Consider the following 6171-nt stretch of genomic DNA (forward strand, 5'->3'; position numbering starts at 1 on the left):
TCTTCCTCCTTCCTCTTTCTCTCTCTCTCTCTCCCTTTCTCTCTCTCTCCCTTTCCTTCCTTCCTTCCTTCCTTCCTTCCTTCCTTCCTTCCTTCCTTCCTTCCTTCCTTCCTTCCTTCCTTCCTTCTTCTTTTGCTGTCTTTCTTTCTTCTGTTGCTGTTAAGCCTCTGCTTCTGGGCAAGGCTCTGTGCTGTGCTGTTAACAGCTTCTCTGCCACACCTGGAAAAGTGCCAGTGTCATTTTCATGGCACAGATATGGCGTCGGAAGCTCATAGTTGAAGTCACCAGATAGTGACTTGAGGAACCGGAAGGTTCCCTTGGACCTATCCTCTGACCAGCCTCAACTGCACCAAAAAGATCTCATTCTGATAATCAGGGATGAACCTCCATTGGTTGATCTAGCAAACTATATGCATTAAAAAAAATAACATCCTGCTGGGCGTGGTGGCTCATGCCTGTAATCCCAGCACTTTGGGAGGCTGAGGAGTGTGGACCCCTTGATGCCAGGAGTTGGAGACCAGCCTGGCCAACATGGTGAAACCCAGTCTCTACTAAAAATACAAAAATTAGCTGAGTGTGGTGGCAGGCACCTGTGGTCCCAGCTACTCAGGAGACTGAGACAGGAGAATTGCTTGAACCCGGGAGGAGGAGGTTGCAGTGAGCCAAGAATGCACCACTGTACTTCAACCTGGGTGACAAAATGAGACCCTCTCAAAATAAATAAATAAATAAATAAATATAAACTAAAAAAATTATAACCTGTAATGAACTTGAAAGACAACACTTTGTTTCTCATCTAGTTGGAACAAGTGGGGCTGGGGTGGGGACCGACAAGTGACGGATCACTGTCCGTTTGATTCAGTGTCAATGGGCTCTCTCAAAAATGAGAACCTAGCTGGCACAGTGCCTCACACCTGGAATCCCAGCACTTCAGGAGGCTGAGGTGGGAGCATTGCTTGAGGCTAGGAGTTCACGATCAGCCTGGGCAACATAATGAAACCCTGTCTCTACAAAACATAAGAAACTTTCATGGGTGTGGTGGCACACACCTAGTCCCAGCTACTCAGGAGGCTGAGGCAGGAGGATCACTTGAGCCCAGGAGGTTGAGGCTGCAGTGGGCTCTGATCACACCACTGGGTGACAGATCGAGACCCTGTCAAATAACAAGTTTGATATAAATAATAATAAATAATAAATACACCCGGAAATTTGAAGACACAAATTCAGATGCATGTGGATGGGCCCGAAATATTTTCTTTCCATGTACTCCAATGTTACCACTCCTGGGGTACCCTTCCTTATTTTCTCTGCTGCACCATCGCCTTCATGGTCCACATCCTGTCCTCTTAACCCTGGCCTCTCTAGCACTGGTAATGCTTTAGTGTGGCAGATGTTACCGTCCATGGACACTCCTTTATTCCGCAAGTATTTGTGGAGTCCTCGTGCCAAACACGGTGCTGCACGATGCTCTGAGGGTGGGCAAGACAGACTGCTGTCAAATCCCAGAGGCCGTGGGTGACAACTTTCACCAGTCTGTTGTAAAAATTAGAAAAATGCAAAACAGTGAGTTTTTCATGAACTACGTTGTATCTGCTTTAAACTGTTTTAGGATTCTGTTCTTTATCTGTTTTTTTTTTTTCAATGTTAAATACCATGTCCTTTAATACAGATTAAAAATGGTTTCTCCCTCCCTCCCTCCCTCTCTCCCCACCTCTCTCTCTCTCTCTCTCTTCTCCTCCCTCCCTCCCCACCTCCCTCCTTCCCTCTCTTCCTCCCTTCCTTCCTCCTTTCCTTTTCTTACTTCATGCCTCCCTCCCTCCCTCCCCACCTCCCTCCCTCCCTCTCTTCCTCCCTTCCTTCCGCCTTTCCTTTTCTTACTTCATGCCTCCCTCCCTCTATCCCTCCCTCCCTCTTCTCTCTCTTCTTCCCTTCCTTCCCCCTTTCCTTTTTTTACTTCATCCCTCCCTCCCTCCCTCTCTCCCTCCCTCCCTTCCTCCTTTCCTTTTCTTACTTCATGCCTCCCTCCCTCCATCCCTCCCTCCTCTCTCTCTCCTTCCCTTCCTTCTTCCTTTTTTTCTTCCTTCCTCCCTCTCTCCCTCCCTCCCTCTCTTCCTTCCTCCCTCCCTTTCTCCCTGCCTCCCTCCCTCTCTTCCTCCTCCCTCCTTTCCTCCCTCCCTTCTTCCCTCTTTCCCTCCCTCCCTCCCTCCCTCCCTCCCTCATTGCCTCCCTTCTTCCCCCACCGCCAGCCGTTTTGCATGTTCACTGATTTTCTTTTCTTTTTAAAGCCCGTAATTGGCAACCTTAAGAGTTATTAAGCCTGTGTTAGCCTGGCCATTTTTATTTTTAAAAATTTTACCAGACTTTGAACTCTCAAAGCCAAGGAATGCCCGATGTATCTGTATCTTGTGAGCATGTATCTGTATCCTGTGAGCTTGCCCCTTCATGATATTTGATACTTCATTGTTTCCCCGTTATTTTTAATTGTTGCCCTTGTCTCTCCAGCCTCCTGCCTCCTCTTCCTCTGTCTCCCTCAAGGTGTGTCTTTCTCAGGCATGTCTTACACAATCAATACTTAGTGATTGGACTTCTTAACTCACCCCCGCCCCCCGCCGCCAAAAAAAACAAACAAAAAAACCCAGGTGCCAAACTCGAAGACAGAGCTCACTTCAAGGAAGGGAACGCTTGCTTTTCTGCTCTCCGTGAAAGAGAGGCCAGACCACTCCAGCATTTTTTTTTTTTTTTTTTTTTTTTTGCTTCTTCCCCTTGGCCCTTGTGAAAAGGGTAGTCGGTTTTCTATTACCATCGTATTAACTGAAGAATGGAAAATATGCCCAGAGTTTTAAAAAGTCACCCAATGCCTGCCCTTTCTAGAGCATCCTAATTAACAACCAAAATTTTAAAATTCCATTATTTAGAAGCTCAGCGTTATCCCGGATTCCAGCTTTGCCTCTTGTGCTTGGAGGCACCGTTCTTTGCTTTGCAGCGTTCCTGAGTGTTTACAGATGATGCGCGTAGCGGGCTGTCTTTGCTCTTCATGGGAAGGATAGGAAGAAGCTCTGATGAAGCAGTGCCGGGGCAGGGCAGTGAGTGGTTAAACCGAATCTTCCTCCTGGTGAAGTGGAGCGTGTGTGTTGTTCTTTTCCTCCAGCACCCAGATTTGGCCCTATAACTAATATGCAAGTTCAGATGCCTCCTGAGTGGAGAAAGCAGCTGAAACATGCACATTTCTAATAGACTCAGCATCTGAATTGAATGGGCAGCTTTGCCTGGAGTAGTACTGCAGCTTTTCAAATGCCTTTTGTCAAAATATATACTAGTTAGGAGAAGTGTTCTGCCGAGGGATGTCCGCGTTACCCTTAACATTTATGGCTATCAAACTACCAGTCCACAGGCAATCATAGTTGCTTTTAACACAGTCAACATTTACCACTGGGCTGTTATTAAAACGTAATGCAGTTAGCATAAAAACACATCATTCTGTTCAACAAAAAACTGGCTTTCTTTGTAGTCTCTTTTAATTTGGTGCCATCATTTAGAAAGTTTAGTACATTTAAAATTTCGCATGGTGTATACATTGTTTCTCTTTTACTTTCATATGAAGGATGCTATTTACCATTAATGTAAACGTACAAATGAAATGGTTACTCTGGATTTATTCTTTAGGAAAATTAGAATGTGGAGCTACGTGTTTTTCATAAGTTGGTTACCAAGAGAAGAAAGAAAGAAAGAAAAAAAAAAGGATGCTTGATGCCCTGCTCCTGCTATGTCAGGGAATTTCCTGTACCCTTCATATGAGCCCCTCTGAACAAAAGCAAATCCTGTTGACCTGTCAGCTTAAAAAGACAAGAAATATGCCGGATTCCGCAGGAGCAGGGAGAAAAGAGTGCTGTGAAAATCAGCGACACCAAGTTTGAATATATGAAAGCATCCAGACAAATGTGAAGCCAGCCTGATTAGGACGAGTGAAAGGACATTTCCCCAGAATCGTAGTTTTTTTTTTTTTTTTAAATAGGGGACGCTATTGTCATTCAGAAAGCCCCAGGCTGTTCTGAAAACAGGCAAAAATCAATAGCCCACTTGTTGAGGATAAGTGAATTAGCCTGTGTTGAATGTAACTGAGTACCTGAACACTTCAGTGAGCACGGATTGTTGGGGAGAAAAGGCAATTGTCTTTCTATGTCCACAGCGGTGCACATCGCTGATTAATTATGTCCAATGATCATTTTTGTGCAGGACTAATGGACAGACTCTGTTTTTGTTTTTGTCTGTCTGCCCACAGTGCAGGGAACTGAATAGAGTTCCCCACTTCTCAGAACAATCCAAATGGTGGCCAGTGGGCCGCGGAAGAGGAACCAGAAATGCAATGATGCAGAATGGATGAAAGTTTGTTTTATTAATTAAAATATAAAATGAGAAAACATAAAGCATAATGAATACGCATTTAATAAAATACGAATTTATTAGAAAATGTAAATTACCTTAATAAAGTGGTTTATCTTTTTAATGCAGCATTTAATAAACCACATTAAAATATATATACAAAATAGTTGTAAGAATCGGGACTCTGTGATTACGTAAATGAAATACACTCACATCTTTTACTTCCTTTCCTTTTGGTTTGTGAGTCCAGAAACTGCAAGAGTTTGGAAAGTTGTCAGCTTATCTTTGCATGTATTTGTGGCTTTTAAAAATTGTTGTAAGGATTTTTATTGGTGCTGAGGGCTGTCGTTTAGCAGGGCCTTGCACCTGAAACCAGCGGAAGGGTCTTAGAGTGTGAACTGTGGTCCTGGACCCGGAGAAATCTCCTAAGAGCTACCATCCCAGCATGCAGCTGGCGTAAGAGGAGTGACACGTCTGTTTTTCCTTTTTTTGGCTGTCTGTAAAGCAGGAGGATATAGGAGTCCTTAAGAGAGAAATTGGAGTAAAGGGTGTGTGTATGTTTGTTTTGGTCAAGGGCAGAGTGTGATGTGTTGGGATGTTTCATCGGAATTTCCATATTTCCATATTTGGATTTCCGTATTTGTTACTTCTCTTTGGAGCATAGAAAATGGTTGGATTTCTATCAGGTACAGTAGGTACATACAGGGCTTAGGCAAGAGCTTGTCAGGGACCTGCACACATATTTGAGACCTGTAAAAATATTACTGGCTCTGAATTATGGCAAGAAAGTCACAAAGTCAAAATGTGTCAAAGTATAATTATCTACAAAACATAATGTTATGTCACTAGTCAACCGCAGCACAAGTCATAGCATTAGATTTCAATCATACTGAATGTGGGGGATGGAAGCATTTTAGTGCATTTGGATATGATGTGATGTGCCTTTCTCCAACTCTGAGAGTGCCTGGAACCCAGAGAGGTCTTCCCTTGCCACGGGCTCTTCCTGGTAAATCTATGTAGAAATACACCATGCACGAGACAAAACCCGGAAAAGAACTGTGAAAATACACTCAGGACCAGGATGCTGATACAGTCATGAGGTTTAGCTTAAAAGGCCAGTTTCTCTTTGGGGAATAATCAGGTCTGTCCTGTTTTGCTTTCTTTCAAAGCCCTCACCATCCATGAAACCAGATTGCAAATCTGTTTGAATCCCCCAAATGCCCGTGCTAAATAACTGTCTCCTTATTCTGTGCTCTTGCTTTAGGCAGAGTGGAAGTTGTTTTACAAAGCTGTGCATTGGACAGTGTTTTTCCTTTCAGCAGGGAAATCAGCAGGGAAATCCCTGCTATTGGGAGGTTCAAGGGCTTCTCTGTGCAGAAATGCCCAGAAAGAGTTAAGTGAGGTAAGTTCATCAGACTTCTGCAGACCCGTACCGTGGAAGGGTCAAGTGCAGGGTCACCAACCGGTTCCATCTTCCTGTCAGTTCCCGTCCACCCTTGGTTTCAAAGGGAACAGGCATTACTGACATGACGGGACCTTTACGGTTCCCAGCTGCTCATTTCCAGTACTGTGGACCCAGGACAACTAAAGCTGGGGTCGCCTGCCCTCCAGGGGTTCCTGGGTTGAAGTATCTGTTCCCTCCCTTTATTTATTTATTTATTTATTTATTTTTAGCCTTTATAGAAATGACAAAGGGTCAGGTGGTGGTAAATTCAGGATCTGGGCATGTGAGCAGTCTGACCTCAGTAACTTTCTATATACTCAAAACGGTTTAGCTACCAGCCATAAAAA

At 44.2% G+C, this 6171-nt stretch overlaps 1 protein-coding gene across 14 annotated transcripts in view; it reads left to right on the forward strand.

Moving 5' to 3' along the window:
* WWOX (WW domain containing oxidoreductase) overlaps positions 1–6171 on the forward strand; it is a 1143691-nt gene that overhangs the window by 527795 nt on the left and 609725 nt on the right. For 8 of the 14 annotated variants that reach the window (XR_013530200.1, XR_013530201.1, XR_013530202.1 and 5 more), the window contains one exon: positions 1–6171. This exon is cut by the window's left edge; it is cut by the window's right edge. The exons of the other annotated variants lie outside the window; for them this stretch is intronic. The gene's annotated coding sequence lies outside the window, so the exon portion shown is untranslated. 14 annotated transcript variants of the gene reach the window in all.

The sequence above is a fragment of the Callithrix jacchus genome, chromosome 20 (genome assembly GCF_049354715.1).
Source record: "Callithrix jacchus isolate 240 chromosome 20, calJac240_pri, whole genome shotgun sequence".
Lineage (NCBI taxonomy): Eukaryota > Metazoa > Chordata > Mammalia > Primates > Cebidae > Callithrix > Callithrix jacchus.